At 44.6% G+C, this 26432-nt stretch overlaps 1 protein-coding gene across 4 annotated transcripts in view; it reads left to right on the top strand.

Annotated features, from left to right (window-relative positions):
• Positions 1 to 26432, top strand: part of usp20 (ubiquitin specific peptidase 20) — a 181985-nt gene that overhangs the window by 86627 nt on the left and 68926 nt on the right. For 3 of the 4 annotated variants that reach the window (XR_012099762.1, XR_012099763.1, XR_012099760.1), the window contains one exon: positions 9899 to 9936. The gene's annotated coding sequence lies outside the window, so the exon portion shown is untranslated. Of the gene's footprint in view, positions 1 to 1687; positions 1707 to 9898; positions 9937 to 26432 lie in introns of those variants that run through there. The other variant, XR_012099761.1, reaches the window with a different exon arrangement.

Raw genomic sequence — 26432 nt, 5'->3', positions numbered from 1 at the left:
TACTCATCAACTTGATGTCTATTGCATTTGGTTTTGCAATCTTGAAAATGAGAAAATGGTATTATTGCTTTACAATGTTTACTCTGTGTGATTACTTATTCATTATTGTATAAACACCCAAATTCTTTTTATCCTATAAGAACACAATATAAGTATTAGGAGCAGGTGCTATTTGTCAATACCTTTGCTGATCTTTTACCTCAGCTCTGTTTTCTCACATGAACCTTGCATCCTTTGATCCCCTTAGTAATCTCTGCTTTGAATTAACCAAATGCCTGAGTGTGCACAGCCCTCCAGAGGAGAAAATACCAAAGATTCTCCATTTCTGAAAGAAGAAATTTTTCTTCCTTTCACTCCGAAATGTCTACCCAATATTCTAAGAAAGTGATCCCCAGTTGTGACTAAATCTTCCCTGCATTTTGCCTTCTTAAGCCTTGCAAGAGTTTTGTAGATTTCATTGAGAACATTGCTCATTTTAGAATATTGCTCACTTTTCTAAGCAACAGGCCAAGCCTACTCAATCTCCTCACATATGGCAAACCTGCCAGCCCTGGAAACCTTGCTGCATTTGCAGCAGCAGAATCACATCTTTCTATTTGTTTGATTTGTTTCCTCCACATTCTAAGAATTATTTAGTTAACTTTTGAAATAGACTTGTTTGTCACATGAAGTTGCAGGAGGTGACCAATACCCTGCATAATATTCTAAATGTAGTCTACAAGCCCCTATGCAATTGCTGTAAGACTTCCCAACTACTGTATTCAATTTCTCTCCTTAACAAAGTCTTGGTATACCATTTACTTTCCAAATTACTCGTGGAACCTGCATGTTGGCATTCAATGACTAGTGTACAAGGATACCTAGGCCCCTTTTGGAACAAAAACCCAACCTTTCTGAATTTAAAAGGGACTCATGCTTTTTACAATTCGTACATTCTTTTAAAATATCTGCATTGTTCTCACCCACTCACTTGGCTTGTAAAAATGCTTGAAGATGATGTACATATTCTTCTATTTGCTCTAACACACTTTCAGAAATTCCAGAGGGGAGCAATATGTAAGTTAACAGAGTACACTTAAGTAGTTATGGTCATAGGACTATTTTTTGGAAACGCAGAGTGGGTCAGAATGTAATGGCTGAAGAAGAGAATCTTCGGGTTAATTGTAGATTTGAAACTCTGACAGTGATCCCTACTTGTTGCATGATTTGTCAATGAGAGATTTAATATGAAACAGTGTATTGCTCGGATTTAAACTTTTGTGATACTTCAGAAGGTTTTGCAAAAGAAACAAGATTTCCAAACTGTGGTTTATATAAGTTCTACTATATTAATTCACAAGTAATTTAAATATTTCAATTTTGGACAGTTTATTTTCTCCATGTATAATAACATGTTTCCTATTCAGATTCAACTTTTCCTGTCTTAGTTATCAGAATGTTGATTTATTTGTTCATTGTTGCTTTTAAATTGCTATGAAACTAGATCTCCCTAATGGCTAGTTTCCAAATGTTTCCCAGATATAGGCCTGTCTTTGATTTGAGTAAATATTAAAAGCAATGCCTTAGTTACCCTATCCTTTGAAATCAGGAGCATTATAATAGGCATGAGATTGGCATAATGGTTGCCATCAATTTTATTATAAATTTGTTGATAGTCATAAGACTAGAGCTTCTTTTCATTCTACAGCTTCCTGTCATGGACTTCCACTAAAGTGACAGCCTGCAATGGAAAGAAAAAGTTGGTCTCGGTATAAAATGAAGAAAGTCCAAATTTTTGAGTTTGGATGGAAAGAGAAAATCACTGTTTATAAGTTATTTTTACAGATAATCTCCTTCAAATTACTTGGTAGACAATAGCAGAAACAAATCTTTCACTTGATTTATTTCCACCACATTCTGAAAATGAATTGGTTAACTTTTGAAATAAACCTGGCTGTCACGTAAAGTTGCCTTTAACTATGACAAGATAAAAATTGAAGTAGCTTTTAGTTCAATGGAACAGTTATTTCTAAGATAACACTGCTTGAATAAGATGATTTATTGTTTTGCTTTTTACTTCAAAAATGTAAAACACATTTTAAATGAGCTTTTTTTAAAGTATGACAATATTGGCAGTATATTTGTCAGAAGATATTTCACTGTTTAGACGCTGAGCTGAATTCAGTGGGTTAACTGTAGGTGAATATCTGCATTTGATTTGCTTGCATTGGCACGTGTGAGTTAGTACACATGCACTACAGTAGTCTTGTACAGTCGGATACATAAATGATTCAATCAGGTATCTGATACAGCAGTTTGTTGAAGAAAACTGCAGAATGTGTGTGTTTCATTAGTTGTGGTGGGGGGGGGGGGGGGTGAAACAGTTTTGAGGTTCGAGGATTGATCTTTGGAAACTAGCCTGCATAGACCAGACAGCTCAGTGTCGTATAGTAGACAGAAAGCGAGTAGACAGGCTACTCTTTCTCTCTAAACTGGGGAACAGGTGATTTAATAATACTTTTGAGAAAGGAGCCCGATGGTGGAACAATGTGCAACTTTTAAAAATAATGATGGTGGTCTGTAGTTACACTGCCACAGACTGATTTTTATGTGTGCATTAATGCTGAAAATGAAAATATGACTGCAGTTGATTTCAGAAAAGCAGAGGTCAAAAAGGAAGGCTCCTGCAGAGCATTTGCCATATGGTGGGTTGAACATTTCTACATACTGATAAACATTATTTCAATTGCTGAATGAATATACACATAACTAAAGTGATTGTTCATCTTTAAAAAACAGTCTTTTTGTCTTAGTCATAGAAGTCTAGAGCATAGGAACAGGCCTTACGGCCTATCTAGTCTTTGCCAAACCATTTAAACTACACTGGGACCATAGCCCTCAAAACCCATCCCATCCAGGTACCTATCCAAATGTCTATTAAGTGTTGAAATCAAAATCGCATCCACCATTTGCGTTGGTAGCTCGCTCCACACTCCCACTGCCCTGTGAGTGAAGGAGGTTCCCCTTAAACTTTACACCTTTCACTCTTAATCCATGCCCTCTAGTTTTACTCTCACCCAATCTGTGCAAAAGGTCTACTTGCATTTACCTTATTGATACCCCTCATAATTTTGTATACCTCTATCAAATCTTCACTCAATCTTTTATATTCTAGGGAATAAAGTTCTAACCTGTTTGATCTTTCCTTATAACTCAAGTCCTTCAGTTCCAGCAACATCCTTGTAAATTTGAGCCCGCTTGGGGATCAGCAATTCTGGATTGGGTGTTGTGCAATGAACCAGTATTGATTGGGAAGTTTTAGGTAACTGAACACTTAAGATGATGGAAGTGATCATAAAATGACAGAATTCACCCTGCAATTTGAGAAGGAGAAGCTAAGGTCATATGTATCAGTATTAAAGTGGAGTAAAGGGAATTACAGAGGCATGAGAGAGGAGCTGGCCAAAATTGATTGGAAAATAACACTGGTAGGGATAGCGGTAGAGCTGCAATAGCTGGAATTTCTGGAAGCAATTTGGAAGGCGCAAGATATATACATCCCAAATTGGAAGAAGTATTCTAAAGGCAAGATGACACATCCGTGGCTATCAAGAGAAGTCAAAGCCAAAGAGACGGCATAAAAATTAGTGGAAACTTAAAAGGATTGGGAAGCTATTAAAAACCAACTAAAGGCAACTAAAAAAGCCATTAAGAAGGAAAAGATGGAATATGAAGGTAAGCTAGCCAGTAATATTAAAGAGGATACCAAAAGATTCTAAAGATACAAGAAGTGTAAAAGGCAGGAATGGATATTGGACTGCTGTAAAATGATGCTGGTAATAATGGGGGAACAAGGAAATGGCGGATGATCTGAATAAGTATTTTGCATTGGTCTTCACTGTGGAAGACACAAGCAGTATGTCAGACCGTGGTGGGTCTCATCAGCAAGAACGACGAGTCAGCTTACAGAGAGGAGGTGCAGCAGCTAACGGACTGGTGCAGAGCCAACAACCTGTCTCCTAATGTGAACAAAAAAGAGATGGTTGTTGACTTCAGGAGGGCACAGAGTGACCACTCCCCACTGAACATCGATGGCTCCTCGGTAGAGATTGTAAAGAGCACCAAGTTTTTTGGTGTTCACCTGATGGAGAATTTCACCTGGTCCCTCAACACCAGCTCCATAGCAAAGAAAGCCCAGCAGCATCTCTACTTTCTGCGAAGGCTGAGGAAAGTCCATCTCCCACCCCCCATCCTCATCACATTCTACAGGGGTTGTATTGAGAGCATCCTGAGCAGCTGCATCACTGCCTGGTTCAGAAATTGCACCATCTCGGATCGCAAGACCCTGCAGCGGATAGTGAGGTCAGCTGAGAAGATCATCGGGGTCTCTCTTCCCGCCATCAGGACATTTACACTACACGCTGCATCCGCAAAGGAAACAGCATTATGAAGGACCCCATGCACCCCTCATACAATCTCTTCTCCCTCCTGCAGTCTGGGAAAAGGCTCCGAAACATTCGGGCTCTCACGTCTAGACTATGTAACAGTTTCTTCCCCCAAGCTATCAGACTCCTCAATTCCCGAAGCCTGGACTGACACCTTGCCCTATTGTCCTGTTTATTATTTATTGTAATGCCTGCACTGTTTTTGTGCACTTTATGCAGTCCTGTGTAGGTCTGTAGTCTAGTGTAGCTTTCTCTGTGTTTTTTTTTACGTAGTTCAGTCTAGTTTTTGTACTGTGTCATGTAACACCATGGTCCTGAAAAGTGTTGTCTCGTTTTTACTATGTACTGTACCAGCAGTTATGGTCGAAATGACAATAAAAGTGACGACTTGTCTTGAATGTTGGGAGCAGAAGTGTGTGAAGTTGCCATTACTAGGGAGAAGATTCTTGGGAAACTGAAGGTAGATAAGTCACCTGGACCAGATGGTATACACCCCAGGGTTCTGAAAGGGGTGGATGAAGAGACTGTGAAGGCGTTAGTAATGACCTTTCAAGAATCAATTGATTCTGGCATGGTTCTGCAGGGATGGAAATCTGCAAATGTCAGTCCACTCTTCAAGAAGGTAGAGAGGCAGAAGAAAGGAAATCAGGCCAGTTAGTCTGACCTCAGTGGTTGGGAAGATTTTGGAGTCAATTGTTATGGATGTGGTTTTGGGTACTTGGAGGCACATGATAAAATAAGCCGTCATCAACCTGGTTTCCTTAAGGGAAAATCTTGCCTGACAAACCTCTTGGAACTCTTTGAAGAAATAACAAGCAGGATAGACACAGGAGAATCGGTGGATGTTGTGGACTTGGATTTTCAGAAGGCTTTTGACAAGGTGTCACACGTGCTGCTTAACATGTTAAGAGCCCATGGTACTACAAGAAAGATACTGGCATGGATAAAGCAGTGGCTGCATGGCAGGATGCAGGGAGTGGGAATAAAGGGAGCCTTTTCAGGTTGATTGCCAGTGACTAGTGATGTTTCTCAGAAGTCTGTAGCAGGACCTCTTCAATTCATAGTATCTGTCAATGGCTTGGATGGTGGCTTTGTGGCCAAGTTTGCAGACAATACAAAGACAGGTGGAGGGGCAAGTAGTTCTGAGGAAGTAGAGAGGCTACAGAAGGATGGACAGATTAAGAGAATGGGCAAAGAAGTGGCAGATGGAATACAGTGTCAGGAAGTGTATGGTCTTGCACTTTCATAGAAGAAATAAAAGGGTAGACTATTTTCTAAATGGAGAGAGCTCAAAAATCTGAAGTGCAAGTGACTTGGAAGTCTTAGTGCAGGATTCCCTAAAAGTTAATTTGCAGTTTGAGTCAGCGGTGCAGAAGGCAAATGCAATGTTATCATTCATTTCAAAAAGACAGGAATATTAAAAGCAAGGATTTAATGTTGAGGCTTTATAAAGCACTGGTGAGGCCTCATTTGGAGTATTGTGAGCAGTTTTGGGCCCCTTATCTAAGAAAGGATATGTTGATGTAGGGGAGTGTTCAAAGGAGGTACACCAAAATGATTCCAGGATTGAAAAGCTTGTCATATGAAGAGTATTTGAATGTTTTGGGCCTGGAATGGCCTCTGGAATGCAGAAGAATAAGGGATGACCTCATTGAAACATATCGAATGTTGAAAGGCTTTGATTGAGTGGTTGTTTCCTATGGAGTATAAGACAAGAGAACACAACCTCAGAATAGAGGGGCATCCTTTTAGAACAGAGAAATTTCTTTAGCCAGAGAGTGGTGAATCTCTGGAATTTGTTGCACAGGCGACTGGAGGCCAAGTCATTGGGTATATTTAAGGCAGAGGATGGTAGATTTTTGATTCGTCAGAGAAGGCAGGAGATTGGGGTTGAGAAGGAAAATGGATCAGCCATGATGAAATGGAGCAGACTTGATGGGCCAAAAGGCCTAATTCTTTTCCTATATCTTATGGTTTTAAATTTTCTCTGTACTCTTTCAATCTTACTTACAACTTTCCTGTACCAAAACTGCACGCAATACTCCTAATAAAGTCTGAATCTATTCAGCCCTACTGCTTACTGTGTAAGACCTACCCTGGTTCTTCCACCCAAAGTGCAACATCTCACACTGGTCAGCATTAAATACCATCTACCATTTTCCAAACTGGTCCAGATCCCAGAGCAAGCTTTGATAGTCTTCCTCATTGTCTACTGCACCCCCAAACTTGGTATCACTTGCAGATTTGCTGATCCAGTTTACCACATTATCATCCAGATTACTGATATAGAAGACAAACAACAGTGGACCCAGGACTGATGCCAGCGGCACTTCAGTAGACACAGGCTTCCAGCCAGAGAGGCAATCACCTACAACTACTTTCTGGTTTCTACTGGAAAGTCAATGTCTAATCCACTACTACCTCATTTTACTGAATGCCAAGTGACTGAACCTGCTTGACTAACCTCCCATGTGAAACCTTGTCAAATACCTTGCTGAAGTCCATGTAGACAACAGCCACTGCCTTGTCTTCATCAACTTGCCTGGTAGCTTCCTCGAAGTGGTCTATAAGATTAGTTAGACACAACCTGCCACACACAAAGTCATGCTCACTATCCCTAATCAGTTCTCGTCTATCCAAGTACTCGTATCTGGTCCCTTAGAATACCTTCCAATAACTACTGATGCCTTTCTTAAACAGCAGAACAACATTAGCTCTTCCAATCCTCCACTTGTCATTACAGATGATTTAAATATCTCTGCTAAGGCCCTGTCAATTTCTGCATTTGTCTCCCACAGGATCCAAGGGTACACCTTGACATGCCCTGGGGACATGGCCACCCTAATTTGCCTCAAGATAGCAATCACCTCCTTCTCTGTTATCAATATCAGGTCCATGACCTCACTACTGCTTTACCTCACTTCTGTAGGGACTCAGTGTCCTTCTCCGGAGTGAATACAATGCAAAAAATACATTTAAGATCTTCTCCATCTCTTTTGTCTCTCCACGCATAGATTACTATACTGATCTTCCAGAGGACTAATTTTGTCTCTAGCAACCCTTTGTTTTTAACATATCTGTAGAACCCCTTAGGATTCTCCTTCACCTTGATTGCTAGAGCAATCTTATGCCTTCTTTTAGCCCTCCTGATTTCTTTTTTTGAGTGTTCTCTTGCATGCCTTATACTCCTCAAGTACTTCATTTGTTCCTACCTGCCTATGCACCTTTTTATTTCCTAACCAGGGCCTCAAATCCTCCCAAAAACCAAGGTTCCCTAAATCTGTTTTCCTTGCCTTTAATTCTGACATACAAGCTTTATACCCTCAAAAGTGTACTTGTGAAGTCCTTCTTTGTCAGAAAATAGCCTGCCCAATTCCACACTTGCCATATCCTTTCCGATACCACAAGATTGGTGTTTCTCCAATTTAGAATCTCAATCTGAGAACCAGACCTACCCTTTTCCATAATTACTTTGAAACTAATGGCATTATGATCACTAGATGCTAAGTGTTCCCCCGCACAAACTTCTGTCACCTGCCCTGTCTCAATCCTTACAACACTATCTCAAGTGGTATAGCTGTTGTTGAGGGGGATGGCTGCAGAGCAGTTTAACACCTTTCACCCTCCTGACTGTCACCCAGTTTCCTGTGTCCTGCAACTTGGGTGTAACTGCCTCTCTATATGTCCTGTCTATCACCCCCCTCAGCCTGCTGAATGATCCGGATTTCATCCAGTTCCAGCTCCAACTCCTTAACGCAGAGTGTTAGAAGCTGCAGCTGAATGCACTTCTTGCAAGTGAAGTTGTCAAGGGCGCTGGAGCTCTCCCTGCTTTTCAACATCCTGCAAGAGGAACATTCAACTTTTCTGCCTGACATCCCTACTGTTCTAACTGTGCAATTATAAAGAGCACAACAATAAATAAAATGAAAAAATATCTACTGACACCTTTTTGCCTTCTCTTACTCAAGCCTCTTCTCGCTGAAGCCTTGAAGACCTAAAGCCTTAACTTCCCACTCTAACACTGTCCACTCCAGCAATGGCTACTCCAAGAAAGGCTGCTTCGCTTGCCCCTACCTTATTTTTATTTGCCCTTGCTAATGAATCCTGATCTCTGATTGGCTGTTGTTCAAATGCCAAAACATTGCTTTTTAATGTACATTTCTTGCTGATCATTGTGAGTCACCTCTCATTCCTAATCTCTGAATGGCCACTGTTAAATCGCTGTCAGTTTTGAACATGGAAATTGTATATTATTTTTTGAAGGGAAAGTTTTGTTTCCATAACCTTTTGTTCATCTACGTCTGTTGCTTACTCTCTGTGCTTCTCATCACTGTGTTGGATGTAATCCTACTTCAACTGAATGGATCATGACTCAAATCTACTATGACACTAACACTGCACTTATACACAATTTTCATTTATGGGGAAGAAACATAATTGTCAACTTCATGTATGTTTCTAGTAGTTTGTGTCAAGCATTATAATCTTTTATACTATTGGAGGTTAGAAAATTCAGTTCATTAATTTCAACTTTGTGATAGTTGCGTAATCACACTTTTTCTGGACAACGATCACTGCAATCAGTAGCCTGTACCATCCCTTTCGAATTTGAGCTTTAGAACCACCTATATGACCGTGCATTTTTGCAGTGAGAACGGAAATCTTGTAGGTTCAGGGAGATTGCGGCTTGGTGTGTACCGGCTGAATCGAGATGGCGGACCAGGCCTGAGAACGAGGAACAAGCTGACGCTTGACCGATTTAAGTGCCAGGCCAGATTGTAAAGGTCGGGTGTGGGCCAAATCAAGGTGGCGAGGCCCAGGCCCAAGAGCATATCAAAGCAACAGAACCTGGGTCCAAGAGTGAGGAACAAGCTGAGCTTTGGCCAATTAAAGCGCCAGGCCAAATTGAAAAGTTGGGGCCGGAGGTGAAAGACAAGTTGTGGTGTTTAGTTCTCTGCCCTGAGAGGTTTACCTGTCTCTGTGCTGAACTTAGGTGTGGCCTGCAACGACAGCCTCCAGGACCGGCTACAGCATGAACTGGCTTCGTGGTTGTGAACACACTTTCGTGAACTTTAGTTCTGAATGTTATCTGCTTGCTTTCTATTGTTTGCACAATTTGTTCTTTTCTATTGCACATTGTGTGTTTGACGGTCTTTTTTAATGGGTTCTATTGGGTTTCTTTGTTTTGTGGCTGCCTGTAAGGAGACAAATCTGAAGGTTGTATATAGTATACGTACTTTGATAATAAATATACTTTGAACTTTTATCCGAATTGCATGTATTGTGCTGTTCCCAATAGATCTTTATAAATTTTATAATGCAACATGCAAATTCAACACATGTAATTAGCTGTAAAAGTGTTTTTCAAACTACATTAGTCACTTTAGAAAAATCTGTTCTCAAGTACAGCATTAAGAAAGTATTATACTCCAGATCTGACTTTAAACCCAGCTACTGTCTTTTGTCTTGGGTAGAATTGAAAGATCCTGCAGCTCTCTGTAGAGAAGAGCAGGTAAGTCCTTCCAGATGAATTTCCAATATTTATCCCTCAGTTAATAATATTAAAGTATTAGCCTTTCATGGAATATAGAATTAGTATGTTCAAATTTGTTGCTGTGTTTTTTGTAAAATACCACAGTGCTTTAACTTTAAAGTCCTTCATTCGTTGTAATTTATTTGGAATACTAAGGACATAAATGCACATGGAGTTAGTGTGCTTCACCTGGCATTGTTACACTGTCCCGATTTCCCTCGTCTCCATTATAGACTGTGAGAACCCCCATATCCTAATGTGTTTGTCATATAAGATGGATATGAATGGTTTTCGCTTCTCTCTTTACAGCTTTAAAAAAAATGCTTCAATTGTGGCACGCACAAATTTCTTGAGTGTTTTTTTACACAGAGGAAATGTGAAGTACTATATGTTCCCATAATTAAGATAACCAGTTGTTTGAAAGGACACGGTTTATGATTTTCAATATTTTGTAAGTTTTTGCATCGTCAAAGTGATAGCATGTCATAGCTTCCATTAGTCAGAGCATATTGCATTGTTCAGATTCTCTCTCTCTCTTATTCTCTCGCTCTCATGCACTCTCTCCCTTGCTCTCGTGCACTCTCTCTTGCTGTCGCTTCTCCCACATATTTCTCTTGCACACTCTCTCTCACACTCTCTCGTATGCTCACTCTCTTCCCTCTCTCTCACCTCTCTTGCTCTCGTTCTCACTCTTAAATGCTCTCTCTTGCTCTTGCTGTCTCTCTCTGTCTCGCTCTTTCGCTCGTTCTTGCTCTCACTCAATCTCTTGCTCTTGTGCTTGCCCTCTCTCGCTCTCTCATTCTCTCTGTTGTTCTCTCGCTCTCACTCATTCACTCACGCACTCATTTTCTCTCTCACTCCCATTCTCATTCTTGCACTCTCTCATTCTTCCTTTCATTTGCTCTTGCTCTTACGCTCTCTCACTCATGCATTCTCTCTCTCTCTCTCACTTTCATGTGCTCTCTCTTTTTTACATTCTCGTGCTCTCTCTCTTGCACACTCTCTCACTCTCTTGCATTCTCAGTAATCCTGGTTTCACCCCAACAACACTATTCACTTTGTCCTATCCATTCCTCTCTCCCCTCACCTCCCAGCGATTTACCAACTGATAAAAGATTTCGATCTGTTGCAGTTACCCTGGTTTTCCTTCCACAGGTGCTGCTTGGTCCAATGATATTGCCCTCTCTAATTTGTTTATTTTAGTAACTTGTAATGTTTATACTAAGTCACTAGGGGGTGCAGTAACATTGTGTTTAGGCTTTATTAGTATCTCCATAACCGGTGTTGTATACATTGCAGTTTTACACTAAAATTAAGGACCGCTACTCCATAAAGAATAACTTCCTGTGCCAATTGCTTAAAACAGCAAAATAATGAGCAGGTAAAAGACTCAAGATAAAGTGAGTTTCAGACAACCAATTAACAGAGGTGAAATTTTCAAATGTTATGAATTTTGTTGTGTTTCGACAAGGTTTAGCAGGTTGATGATTCAGGTTTCACTGTAGTTAGAATACCACATTCTCATCACTCCAGACTCAAGCATTCTCAACTTCCCTTAGCTGGCTTTCTCTCACTCAACCTTCAAAACTCATTGTCATGAAACATACACTAGTCTTCCTCATTCACCACCCCTGGCCTCACTGTCTTTCAATGAACAGTTGGTTGACCCAAGCTTCTACATTCATTATAATCCCAACAGTTTCTAGCCTACAAGGTTTAAAAATTTGGAATTCAAGGTATCGAAACCATCTGTACATTTCCCCGAACAAGCTCCATCCTCCTCAAGTCCTTAAAACCATTCCAGTATATCCTCCATTGGCCTATGAATAACTGTTTAAGATCATGCCTCTGGGAAGCATATTGTTAGTAGTGCTACATGACTGAAAGTTGTTTACTCATCCAGAATTGTTTGGAATAATTATTACAGTTGGATGCCAAAATTATTTCGAGCATGAAAGGGAGGACTAGCGAGAGTGATGATTGGAAGGTCGAACAATTTATTGTTAACATCTCCTGGTTTTATTTTGAATACATTCAAAAGTACATTTACAGGAACATTATATCAATGAAAATTTGATGCCAATCTACATAAAAATAGATGTTGGGATTTAACTAAAAGATTGGTCAAAGAGGGTACTTATCAGCAGTTGCACAGTGGAAACGAAAGCATATGGCCCCATCAGATGTAGCCACAGATACCAGTGAGAATGATTAAAGCTGGGGTGCAAAGCAATTGAAATTAACGGAGCACAGATCTCAGAGGAGTGTTGAATTGAGAGAGGTACAGCTGAGGAGCACTGCTGAAGATTTATCAGCAAAAATTCAAACCAGATAAGAATTGACTAATGTGCAAAAAGAAGATGAAAACTAGAAACTTTAGCCCAAATTTGCCATTGTTTTTGATGAATATGAAATGAAAATCAGCACAGAACTGACACCTAAGAGTAAGAGGATATAGCTGCCATCCATGTGATCTCTCTCAGCCTGCAAAGGTATTTTCCCTACAGCAGTGTCCTGTACCTAAACAAACACGACAAAATCTGCTGGAATTCCAAAGCAACACACACACACACACAATGCTGGATGAACTCAGCAGGCCATGCAGCATCTATGGAAAAGAGTGAACAAAAGGGTCTGAGTCCAAAAACTTCAACTGTTTACTCTTTTCCATTGACACTGCCTGGCTTGCTGAGTTCCTCCAGCATTTTGTGTGTGTTCTTCTGTACCTAAAGCCGATCTCACTGACTGAATCTTATTGTAAAAACTAATTACGGGAAAATGCCGATCAAGAGAGTGGAATCATAAAGTAAAACCAAGGTTTTTTAGACGGTGATGTCAGGAAGCATATCTTATCCTACAGATTGACGAAACCTGGAACCATTCACTTTATGAAAAATGTTGGTCATTTTTAATTTAAACTCACAAAAATGCTGTTAAAACATGGAACAATAGAACATTTAAAAGTAAACAAAAGCAGTAGGTATTTAAATTGGGTGATGAAGTATAAGATGCAGATTGGCAATGATCTAATTATTCCAAACTAGAACTGGACAATAGGTTCCCCTATCGTTATCAATCAATTGCTATTAAGAGCCTTGATGTTGAAAAGAAGGGAAGTGGACAAAGTTAGGTCATGTTGTGAAACTGATAAGTAACTTAATAGTAAGATCTCTTGGTGGCAGCATCATGAAATTCCTACCTCACTGAACAGAAGAGAAGCAAGAGTCAGAGACTGGTGTAGTGTAGGCCTGTAGCGGTGTGCTACACGCAGCGCTAAAATAACGACACGGAGTCGGTAAACTGCAGTCAAAGAATAAGTTTATTTCAACTTCACAGTCTTGCTTTAAAGCCTGTCTCCCCCACCGGATACCTCGAGAGGCACGTACTGAAACCCCCTCAGGCTTTCTTCCTTTGTGCCTGCACTCTGGCTAATTGTCAGCCGGTTCGAGTGTGCTAGTAATTGGGTCACCACATAACCCCCCCCAGAACCGGCGATACACCCCCCAATGTCCACAGTCTGGGCCGGACCCTGTTTGGGAGGTCGGCCTCTGCGCCGCGGTGCCGGAAACTCGACCGGTTGCGCCAAGTCCACATGGGCCGGTTTGAGTCGGTCCACCATGAAAACCTCCTCTCTCCCCCCAACGTCCAGCACGAACGTGGACCTGTCATTTCTGATCACCGTAAACGGCCCCTCGTAGGGCCGTTGCAGCGGTGGCCGATGCCCGCCCCGTCGTACAAACACAAACTTACAGTTCTGCAGGTCTTTGGGTACGCAGGTCGGGTGCTGCCCATGCTGCGAAGTGGGTATGGGGGCCAGGGCACCGAGCCTCTCGCGTAGTCTGCCCAGGACTGCTGCGGGTTCTTCCTCTCGCCCCCTTGGGGCTGGTATGAACTCCCCGGGAACGACCAGGGGTGCGCCGTACACCAACTCGGCCGACGAAGCGTGCAGATCGTCTTTGGGCGCCGTGCGGATGCCGAGTAGGACCCAGGGAAGCTCGTCCGCCCAGTTAGCTCCTCGCAGGCGGGCCATAAGAGCCGACTTCAGGTGACGGTGGAAACGCTCCACCAGTCCGTACGACTGTGGGTGGTAGGCAGTGGTGTGGTGCAGCTGAGTCCCCAACAGGCTGGCCATCGCTGACCACAGGCTGGAGGTGAACTGGGCACCTCTGTCGGAGGTAATGTGGGCCGGTACACCAAAGCGGGACACCCAGGTGGCGATCAGTGCCCGGGCGCAAGATTCAGAGGTGGTGTCGGTGAGTGGGACCGCCTCTGGCCATCTTGTGAACCGGTCCACGATAGTCAGGAGGTGCCGCGCCCTGCGCGACACTGGCAGGGGGCCCACGATATCCACATGAATGTGGTCGAAACGCCGGTGGGTGGGGTGGAACTGCTGCGGCAGGGTCTTGGTGTGTCGCTGCACCTTGGCTGTCTGGCAGTGCATGCACGTTCTGGCCCATTCACGGACCTGCTTGCGGAGTCCGTGCCAAACGAACCTGCTGGAGACCATCCGGACGGTAGTGCGGATGGAGGGGTGCGCCAAGTTATGAATGGAGTCGAAAACACGTCGTCGCCAAGGTGCCGGGACGACGGGACGGGGCTGGCCGGTGGCGACGTCACAGAGTAGGGTCCTCTCACCTGGGCCTACGGGGAGGTCCTGGAGCTGCAAACCGGAGACTGCGGTCCTGTAACTCGGGATCTCCTCATCTGCCAGCTGTGCCTCTGCCAGTGCTTCAAAGTCTACCCCTTGGGAAAGGGCATGAATGTTAGGGCGAGAGAGCGCATCCGCCACGACATTGTCCTTACCCGAGACGTGCCGTACGTCCATCGTGTATTCAGAGATGTAGGACAGATGGCGCTGCTGGCGGGACGACCAGGGATCGGACACCTTTGTGAATGTAAAGGTAAGCGGTTTGTGGTCCGTGAACGCGGTGAAGGGCCTACCTTCTAAGAAGTACCTGAAATGCCGGATTGCCAGGTATAGCGCCAACAGCTCCCGGTCGAAAGCACTGTATTTGAGCTCGGGTGGCCGCAGGTGTTTGCTGAAAAACGCCAGGGGTTGCCAGCAGCCCGCGATGAGCTGCTCCAGTACCCCACCGACTGCCGTATTAGATGCATCCACTGTGAGGGCAGTAGGGACGTCCATTCTGGGGTGCACTAGCATCGCGGCGTTCGCCAAGGCATCCTTCGTTTGAATGAAAGCGGCGGCGGACACCTCGTCCCAGGTAATGTCCTTGCCCGGACCGGACAGCAAGGCGAACAGGGGGCGCATGATCCGGGCAGCTGAAGGGAGGAAGCGGTGGTAGAAATTGACCATACCTACGAATTCCTGAAGGCCTTTGATCGTGATGGGTCGGGGGAAATGGCGGACCGCATCTACCTTAGCGGGCAGAGGAAGTCAATGGTGTCGAGCCCGAACTGGCATTTGGCCAGGTTGATTGTTAGACCGTAGTCACTCAGCCGGGCATAGAGTTGTCGGAGGTGGGACAGATACTCCTGACGACTGCTGCTGGCTATGAGGATGTCGTCCAAATAGATGAATGCGAAGTCCAGGTCACGTCCCACTGCGTCCATCAACCGCTGGAACATCTGTGCGGCATTCTTCAGGCCGAACGGCATGCAGAGGAACTCAAAAAGACCGAACGGGGTGATGAGAGCCGTTTTGGGGACGTCGTCCGGATGCATCGGGATTTGATGGTATCCGCGGATGAGGTCTACCTTGGAGAAGATCCGTGCGCCGTGCAGGTTTGCTGCAAAGTCCTGAATGTGCGGCACAGGGTAGCGGTCCAGTGTTGTAGCCTCGTTCAGCCTGCGGTAGTCGCCGCATGGTCTCCAGCCCCCTGTTGCTTTGGGCACCATGTGCAGGGGGGAGGTCCTTGGGCTGTCGGACCACCGAATGATCCCCAATTCCTCCATCCTCTTGAACTCCTTCTTCGCCAGTCGGAGCTTGTCCGGGGGAAGCCGCCGAGCGCGGGCATGGAGGGGTGGTCCCTGGGTCAGGATGTGGTGCTGTACGCCGTGTCGGGGCATGGCTGCCGCGAACTGCGGTGCCAGAACCGATGGGAAATCCGCCAGGACCCTGGTGAAGTCGTTGTCGGACAGCGTGATGGAGCCGAGGTGAGGGGCTGGCAACTGGGCTGCACCCAGGGAGAACGTCTGAAAGGTCTCGGCGTGAACCAGTCTCTTTCTGGGCAGGTCGACCAGTAGGTTGTGAGCCCGCAAGAAATCCGCACCCAGAAGCGGTTGGGCTACGTCGGCCAGTGTGAAGTCCCACGTAAACTGGCTGGAGTCGAACCGTAGCTGCACCGGACGGGTGCCATAAGTCCTTATAGTGCTGCCGTTCGCGGCCCGCAGGGGGGGACCTGGCGCCCTGCTGCGGGTGTCGTAACTCGTCGGAGGTAAGACGCTGATCTCGGCACCGGTGTCGACCAAAAACCGGTGTCCCGACCTGCTGTCCCACACATACAGGAGGCTATCCCGATGGCCAGCTGTCGTAGCCATCAGCGACGGCTGGCCCTGGCGTTTCCCGGGAACTGGCAGGGCGGGCGACAATGGCGGGCTTCTGCGCCCCACCGCTGGTGGTAGAAACACCATTGCTCGTTGGGCTCCACACCCTGGCCTCTGGGTTTAGCGGGCTCTGCAGCCGGGCCTGGACTGGTTTGCTGCTGGGAGCGTGGCCGGGTGGTCAGTGAGATGGACGCCCCACTCCCCTTCTTGGCATTCCACAGCAAGTCCGCCCGGGCTGCCACCTTCCGGGGGTCGCTGAAATCCGCATCGGACAGCAGCAGGCGTATGTCCTCGGGCAGCTGCTCCAGGAATGCCTGCTCAAACATGAGGCAGGGTGTGTGTCCGTCGGCCAGAGACAACATCTCATTCATTAAAGCTGATGGAGGCCTGTCTCCCAAGCCATCCAGGTGCAGTAAACGGGCAGCTCGCTCGTGGTGGGAGTGCCCGAAAGTCCCTATGAGCAGGGCTTTGAATTCTGTGTACTTGCCGTCCGCCGGGGGAGACTGTACGAACTCCGCGACCTGGGCCGCTGTGTCCTGGTCGAGGGAGCTCACCACGTAGTAGTAACGGGTGTCCTCTGAGGTTATCTGCTGAACGTGGAATTGGGCTTCTGCTTGCTGAAACCATAGGTGAGGTTGTAGCGTCCAGAAGCTTGGCAGCTTCAAGGAAACCGCATTAACAGATGCGGCGTCAGTCATCTCCGGTCCAAAAACGTTTGGACCGTCGGGGTCACCAATTGTAGCGGTGTGCTACACGCAGCGCTAAAATAACGACACGGAGTCGGTAAACTGCAGTCAAAGAATAAGTTTATTTCAACTTCACAGTCTTGCTTTAAAGCCTGTCTCCCCCACCGGATACCTCGAGAGGCACGTACTGAAACCCCCTCAGGCTTTCTTCCTTTGTGCCTGCACTCTGGCTAATTGTCAGCCGGTTCGAGTGTGCTAGTAATTGGGTCGCCACAGGCCTCCATTAGTCTCGATAGACCATGGATGAATACGTTAAGAATTGCCCCATTGTGACTCAATGTGGCAGGAATTTGAAGTACCATCCCTTTACTATACAAGGGGTGATTGATAGGTTTGTAGCCTATGGTAGAAGAAGTCAATTTTAGAAAACCTAGCACATTTATTTTTCGACATAGACCCCTCCTACATTTACACACTTAGTCCAGCGGTCGTGGAACATACAGATCTTGGATCTCCAGAAAGTGTCCACAGATGGGTGATTGTTAAGTTTGAGGTCTAAGGTAGAAGGAGATGAGTTATACAGCTCTCATTACATTCACATGCAGGTCAACTCTTTGAGTGATTATGCAGAAAGTTTGAAGTTAATAACTCATCTCCTCCTACCTTAGGCCATGAACTTAGCAATCACCCCTGAGTTATTAACTGATGAGTTATTAACTTCAAATTTCTGCATAGTCACTCAAAGAGTAGAACTGCATGTGCATGTAACGAGAGCTGTATATCTCATCTCCTTCTACCTTAGGCCACGAACTTATCAATTACCCCTGCTGTGGACACTTTCTGGAGGTCCAAGATCTATATGCTCCACGACTGCTGGACTAAGTGTGTAAATGTAGGAGGGGACTATGTTGAAAAATAAATGTGCTAGGTTTTCTAAAATTAATTCCTTTTACCTTAGGCCACAAACTTATCTATCGCCCCTTGTCTAATAACACAGAAGGAGAAGAGAGTCAAGAATCAGCAATACTTGGAAAGGGAATGCAGTCTTGTGTTTGGAAACACACACAAAATGCTGGAGGAACTCAGCAGGCCAGGCAGCATTTATGGAATAAAGTACAGTTGACATTGCAAGCCGAGACCTCTTGTGTTTGGAAACTCTCACTTTGAGCTAGGCAAAGTTAATCAGACAGACAGACATACTTTATTGATCCCGAGGGAAAATGGGTTTCGTTACAGTCGCACCAACCAAGAATAGTGTAGGAGTATAGCAATATAAAACCATAAATAATTAAATAATAAATAATAATAGGTAAATTATGCCAAGTAGAAATAAGTCCAGGACCAGCCTATTGGCTCAGGGTGTCTGACACTCTGAGGGAGGAGTTGTAAAGTTTGATGGCCACAGGCAGGAATGACTTCCTATGACGCTTAGTGTTGCATCTCGGTGGAATGAGTCTCTGGCTGAATGTACTCCTGTGCCTAACCAGTACATTATGGAGTGGATAGGAGACATTGTCCAAGATGGCATGCAACTTGGACAGCATCCTCTTTTTAGACACCACTGTCAGAGAGTCCAGTTCCACCCCCACAACATTACTGGCCTTACGAATGAGTTTGTTGATTCTGTTGGTGTCTGCTACCCTCAGCCTGCTGCCCCAGCACAAAACAGCAAACATGATAGCACTGGCCACCACAGACCTGTAGAAATTCGTTAGCATTGTCCGGCAGCTGTTAAAGGACCTCAGTCTCCTCAGGAAGTAGAGACGGCTCTGACCCTTCTTGTAGACAGCCTCAGTGCTCTTTGAGCAGTCCAGTTTATTGTCAATTCTTATCCCCAGGTATTTGTAATCCTCCACCATGTCCATACTGACCCCTTGGATGGAAACGGGTCACCGGTGCCTTAGCCCTCCTCAGGTCCACCACCAGCTCCTTAGCCTTTTTCACATCAGGCTGCAGGTGATTTTGCTCACACCATGTGACAAAATTTCTTGGTGTTCACCTGACGGAGAATCTCACCTGGTCCCTCAACACCAGCTCCATAGCAAAGAAAGCCCAGCAGTGTCTCTACTTTCTGCGAAGGCTGAGGAAAGTCCATTTCCCACCCTCCCATCCTCATCACATTCTACAGGGGTTGTATTGAGAGCATCCTGAGCAGCTGCATCACTGCCTGGTTCAGAAATTGCATCATCTCGGATCACAAGACCCTGTAGCGGATAGTGAGATCAGCTGAGAAGATTATCGGGGTCTCTCTTCCTGCCATCACGGACATTTACACTACAGGCTGCATCCGCAAAGGAAACAGCATTATGAAGGACCCCATGCACCCCTCATACAATCTCTTCTCCCTCCTGCCGTCTGGGAAAAGGCTCCGAAGCATTTGGGCTCTCACGGCCAGACTATGTAACAGTTTCTTCCCCCAAGCTATCAGACTCCTCAATACCCGAAACCTGGACTGACACTTTGCCCTATTGTCCTGTTTATTATTTATTGTAATGCCTGCACTGTTCTTGTGCACTTTATGTAGTGCTGTGTAGGTCTGTAGTCTAGTGTAGCTTTCTCTGTGTTGTTTTTTTTTAACGTAGTTCAGTCTAGTTTTTGTACTGTGTCATGTAACACCATGGTCCTGAAAAACATTGTCTCATTTTTGCTGTGTACTGTACCAGCAGTTATGGTCGAAATGACAATAAAAGTGACCTGACTTGACTTGAAAGTTTCCCACCGTAGCCCTGTACTCAGCCTCATCTCCCTTGCTGATGCATCTAACTATGGCAGAGACATCAGAAAACTTCTGAAGATGGCAAGACTCTGTGCTGCAGTTGAAGTCTGAGGTGTAGATGGTGAAGAGAAAAGGAGACAGGACAGTCCCCTGTGGAGCCCCAGTGCTGCTGACCACTCTGTCTGACACACAGTGTTGCAAGCGCACATACTGTGGTCTGCCAGTCAGGTAATCAATAATCCATGACACCAGGGAAGCAATCCACCTGCATCACTGTCAGCTTCTCACCCAGCGGAGCAAAGCGGATGGTGTTGAACGCACTGGAGAAGTCAAAAAACATGACCCTCACAGTGCTCGCCGGCTTGTCCAGGTGGGCGTAGATACGGTTCAGCAGGTAGACGACGGCATCCTCAATTCCTAGTCGGGCTGGTAGGCGAACTGGAGGGGTCTAAGTGTGGCCTAACCATAGGCCGGAGCTGCTCTAAAACAAGTCTCTCCAGGGTCTTCATGATGTGGGAAGTCAATGCCACCGGTCTGTAGTCATTGGAGCCACTGGGGCACGGCGTCTTCGGTACAGGGACGAGGCAGGACATCTTCCACAGCACAGGAACCCTCTGGAGACTCAGGCTCAGGTTGAAGACATGGTGAAGTACTCCACATAGCTGGGGGGCACAGGCTTTAAGCACCCTGAGGCTGACACCATCCGGGCCTGCAGCCTTGCTTGGGTGGAGATGTTTCAGCTGTCTTCTCACCTGTTCAGCTGTGAAGCCCACCATGGTGGATCCAGGTGGGGGAGGGGTGTAGTCATGAGAGCAGTGTCGGGGGCTGTGAGGAGGGGTAAGAGGGGAGAGTGGAGTATGTGTTGGTTGGGGGCCGACAACAGATGAATCATGTGGGGGATGGGCAGGGGCCACAGTGTCAAATCTGTTGAAGAACTGGTTAAGTTCGTTGGCCCTGTCTACACTGCCGTCAGCTCCTCTGTTGCCAGTTTGCCGGAACCCAGTGATGGTCCTCATCCCACTCCAGACCTCTCTCATGTTGTTCTGCTGGAATTTCCACTCAAGCTTCTTCCTATACCTGTCTTTAGCCTCCCTGATCTTGGCTTTCAGGTCCCTCTGTATTGTCCTCAGCTCCTCCCTATCTCCATCTCTAAGTGCCCTCTTTTTAGCGTTCAGGATGTCCTTAATGTCCTTTGTTACCCATAGCTTGTTATTTGAATAACAAAGGACAGTTCTTGCCGGAACATTGCAGTCCACACAGAAGTTGATGTAACCAGTGATGCACTCTGTGAGCCCATCAATGTCCTCTCCATGTGGCTCACAGAGTGCCTGCCAGTCTGTCACCTCAAAACAATCCTGGAGTGCCTCATTAGCCTCCCCTGACCATTTCCTCACTGACCTTGAGGTTGCAGGTTTACTCTTCACCAAAAGCACGTAGCAGGATTTGAGATGCACCAGGTTGTGATCTGACCTTCCCAGTGGGGGGAGGGGAGAGGAGCTGTATGCATCCTTAACGTTAGCATACATCAAGTCCAGGGTCCAACATCTGGTGCAACACCGCCGATGTTGTAACATGAAGCAGCTTACTCATTCAGACTGATTCTTTAAAGGATTGGAGAATGAACTCTGAAGGATGTGCCATTGAGTTCATGTTACAATGAGTCCTGTTAGAAGCCTCATTCACCACCTTAGTGGATGTAATTCTAATAAGTGTGACAAAGCTGGTGGATGTCCTGAATCTGAAATGCACATTCTATTTGTGTTGCAGTATTTCTCTTTACAACACTGACTGCACTTCAAAAGTGAATTGCTCTGGGATATGTAAATTGTATGAAGGTTTGTCCTTGTCGATTTGGCAGCAAGCCATAAGTAATGGATGCTAGAACTTTGACTGCAATACTTACAGCAAGGTCCATTTGTAGAGTCACCTTGCTTTGCTTCTAGGCAGCACGCAGGGTGGAGGTGTGGGGTGACTGCATCGCTTGTTCTCCATGATGCACCATCAATAACTCTCTCTGAGACGTAAAGGCGAGATATCGGCTTTTATTGACTGGAAGAAGGAACAAGCAGTGGTTGACCACCATACTACATCCTGGAGACAGAGAGGCTGGGCTCAGACCTCAATCGCCTTTATACAGGGGTCTGTGGGAGGAGCCACAGGAGCAGTCAGCAGGAGGCGTGTCCAGACAGGTATATGTAGTTCACCACACTCCACTCAGACTGAGTTTGATTCCTAGTTTGTGTTGAGTGAGATCGCATTGGTATTTGCCTGCTGCTATAGTGGAGAAAGTAGGAGTAGAAAATAACAGTGTTATTGACAGTTTGGGTAACGGGAATTCATTCACAAATCACTAGCAATGTGGAATATAAATCTGCTCTTACGGAATTTATGTGTGGAAAAATTAACTAACACAAGATGGAAAATTTTTGTTAAGGGCTTGTGTCACAGAAAATTTCCTAGGAATGCAAACCACTGGTAACATGGGTATACCGTATCAACTTCTATTCAGGTCAAGGGAACAGCTAGAAGTGTAAGAGTCAGGACCGAGTTTGCTTGTGAAGTCACCCCCGACAAACAACTACCCATGCTGCTCTGGATTTGCACTTGAACCGAGTCTTTAACAGTCTCAGGTTATTTAAAAAGTAAAGAGCTTGAGAGTAAGGGTGCACAGCAAAAGCAGGGATCTGTTAATTATTTGCCACACATTAAAGGCTGCATTACAAGCCATTATTTTCAGCAGTGTGTGGTGGCACGTGGGATGTGAGTAAGGATGCTCTGGAGTGGCTGCTGTTGTAAGAATGGAAGGGCAAATGGTGGATTATGCCAGTGTTTAAAGTAAAGCTAATGTATATTTAAAGACGATTTGTTTTAAAATTTTGAATTTTTGGATCAGAGCTTATAATATTTCTGCAAATGGGGAGCCACTGTAAGCAGAATATTGCATTTCAAAACGATGAGCATGAAAGCTGTAGGACTTCAGTCTGCACCCAGAATTATCAGTCAAGACTTAAAGGTCTTTGTTCACCGAAGGTAAGGAAGCTGATCAGATACAGAGTGCTATTCTGCATTAAAATTGTAATTCATACAGTGAATTATTCAATATAATTCATCTACAGTATAAATAATTCAGAATTATAATTCTCACATTCTGAGCAGTTACATGTGTTATCTATCATTCAGTTTAAAGCTCATATCATACATAAGTGATAAAGCTTCATCAAAGTATAAATATTTTGTTCCTCTTGACTAACAATGAGATCCCTGTTCCTGACCAGAATCAGATTATAACAAAGCATCCCTTGGAGATGCCACAACACTATGGTTTGTCATTGGGTGTCATGAGGAATACAGCACTGCACTGTATATATGCATAAATGTGGAAACCCCAAGATTGATGAGACTTGTAGCAAATTAGTAACTGTTCCATGTGAATGGATAGCATCTCCCTGAATAATCCAGCCCAGTCCAATTTTATTTTAGTTAGATTGGGTACAGGGGAAAATATAGGAAAATGGGACATTGCTGTGTTTTATTCAAAATAGTCCATGAAATGTTTTATTCAGTATCAGGTTTATTATCATTGACATGTCATGGAATTTGTTATTTTGTGGCAGCAGTACAATGCAATACTTTAAAAAATTACTATAAGTTACAATAAGAAATATTTTTTAAAGTAAACAAATAGTGCAAAAATGAGGAGGTGTTCATGGGTTCATTGTCTGTTCAGCAATTTTACAATGGAGTCAGATTCCTAAAATGTTTAGTTTGTGTCTTCAGGCTCTTGGACCTCCTCCTAGATGTTAGTAATGAGAAAAGGGTATGTCCCGGATGTGAGGATCCTTAATAATGGATTCCACCTTTTTGAGACATCATCTATTATAGATGTCATTGTTGTCCTCCAGCAGAAAATGTTCACATCTGAAAATGGAATCTCCAGCTGTTTACCACATGTTCAATACTGAAAACACCAGGAACACTCAGCAGGGCAGGCTGGAAATGTGGAAAGACAAACATTCCAAGTGAAAGATCCTTTTAGAACGTTCTTGGATTGTCAGCAACTGAATTGCTGAAATGGACTCCAGTGGAAATAGTGGTCTATGCAAGAATAAAGAATGTAAAGGGGTGTCTGCAGGAAGAGACATCAAGGTGGAAAGGTGGTGACAAGTGTTCCTTTAAGAACAAGTGCTAATGAGGAAGATTATGTGTGGTTAGCCCACTGCTCTACTCTCTCTACACCCATGGCTGTGTGGGTAGGCACAGCTCAAATCTATAAATTTGCTGACGATACACAATTGTTGGCAGAATTGTAGGAAAGAAGGATGAGCTCAGGGCATGGATCAACACCTGAATTTAAGATTATTAGCCATTAGTGAGACTTGGTTCTGGGGGTGCAGGACCGGCAGCTCAATATTCCGGGATTCATGACAAAGTGGGAGAGATTAAAGGAGCAGGGATGTTGTTACCAGTCAGAGAAAATGTCACGGCAGTGCTCTGTCAGGACAGACTGGAGAACTCGTGTAAAGAGGCATTATGGTGGAACTGAGAAATAAGAAAGGTATGACTACATTAATGGGCCTATATCACAGACCACTCAACAGTCTAGAGGAACAAATTTGTAAAGAGATTGAAGACTGTTGCAAGAAGTATAAAGTTGTTATAGTAGGTAATTTTAACTTTCCACATATAGTGTGGGAATCCCACATTGTAAAAGGACGAGATGGAATAGAGTTTGTCAAATGTGTTCAAGAAAGTTTCCATCATCAGTACATACAAGTCCCAATGAGAGAGCGTGCGGTACTGGATCTGCTATCAGCGAATGAGACAAGGCAGGTGACAGAAGTTTGTGTGGGGAAACACTTTGCATTCGTGACCACAATACCATTTGTTTCAAAGTAACAATGCAAAAAGATAGGTCCGGTCTGTGGGTTGAGGTTCTAAATTGGAGAAAGGCCAATCTTGATGGTATCAGAAATGATCTGGCGAGTATGGATTGAGACACAGGCTATTTTCTGGCAAAGAAATACTTGGAAAGTGCGAGGCTTTTAAAAGTGAAATTTAAAAATACAAAGTTTGTAAGTGCCTGGCAGAATGAAACATAAAGTTAACAAGTGTAGGGAACCTTGGTTTTCAAGAGATATTGAGGCCCTGGTTAAGAGAAAAAAGGAGATGCATAGCAGGTACAGGCAGATAGGAACAAATGAGGTGCTTGTGGAGTATAAGAAATGCATGAGAACACTTAAGAAAGAACGCAACACACACAAAATGCTGGTGGAACGCAGCAGGCCAGGCAACATCTATAGGAAGAAGCACTGTCGACGTTTTGGGCTGAGAAAGAAGAGAAGAAGTTGCTCTAGCAGACAACATGAAAAGCAATCCGAAGAAATTCTACAGATATGTTAAGAGCAAAAGGATTACAAGGGACACATTTGGTCCTCTGGATTACCAGAATGGTATCTATGTGTGGAGACCAAACAGATGGAGGAAATCTTAAATAACTTTTTGCGTCTGTATTTACTCAAGAGATGGACACAGAGTCTATAGAAGTGAGGCAAAGCAGCATCAACCATGGACCCTTTACAATTTACAGAGGAGGAGGTATTTCCTACCCTGAGGCAAATCAGGGTGGATAAATCCCTAGGGCCTGACAAGGTGTTCCCTTGGACCCTACAGGAGACAAATGCAGAAATTGCCAGGTCCCTGGCAGAGATATTTAAATCATTCGTAGTGACAGGAGAGGTTTCAGAGGATTGGAGGATAGCCACTGTTTAAAAAAGATTCTAAACATAAACCAGTAAATTATAGGCTGGTGAGTCTGACATCAGTTGTGGGAAAGTTATTGGAAGGTATTCTCATGGACCGGATGCATGAGTATTTGCATAGACATGGACTGATTAAGGATGGTCACCATGGCTTCATGTGTAGTAAACAATCCTATAGAGTTTTTCGAGGAAGTTACCAGGAAAGTGGATGAAGGTAAGGCAGTGGATGTCATCCACATGGACTTTAGTAAGGCATTTGACAAGGCTCCGCATGGGAGGTTGGTTAAAAAAGGTTCAGTTGGTGTTCAAGATGAGGTAGCAAATTCAGTTAGACATTGGCATGTGGGAGAAGCCAGAGAGTGGCAGTAGATGGTATCCTCTCTGACTGCTGGCTTGTGGTGTGCCTCCAGGATCTGTGCTGGATCCTTTGTTGTTTGTCATCAATATCAATGATTTGGATGATAATGTGGTCAACTGGATCGGCAAATTTGTGGATGACATCAAGATTGGGGGTGTAGTGGACAGCGATGAAGGCTATCATGGCTTGCTGAGAGATCTGCATCAGCTGGAAGAACAGGCAGAAGAATAGCAGATGAAAGTTAATGCAGACAAGTGCAAGGTTTTGGACACAAATAGGACCAACCAGGGTAGGTCTTGCACAATGAACCGTTGGGCACTGAGAAATGTGGTAGAACAAAGGAATCTGGGAACACAAGTACATAATTCGTTGAAGGTGACATCACAGGTCGATAGGGTCATAAAGAAAGCTTTTGGCACATTGGCCTTCATAAATCAATGTACTTGAGTACA

Source organism: Hemitrygon akajei, chromosome 7, assembly GCF_048418815.1.
Source record: "Hemitrygon akajei chromosome 7, sHemAka1.3, whole genome shotgun sequence".
NCBI lineage: Eukaryota > Metazoa > Chordata > Chondrichthyes > Myliobatiformes > Dasyatidae > Hemitrygon > Hemitrygon akajei.
Note: the sequence above shows the minus strand (reverse complement) of the source record. Positions and strands in the feature narration are given on the sequence as shown.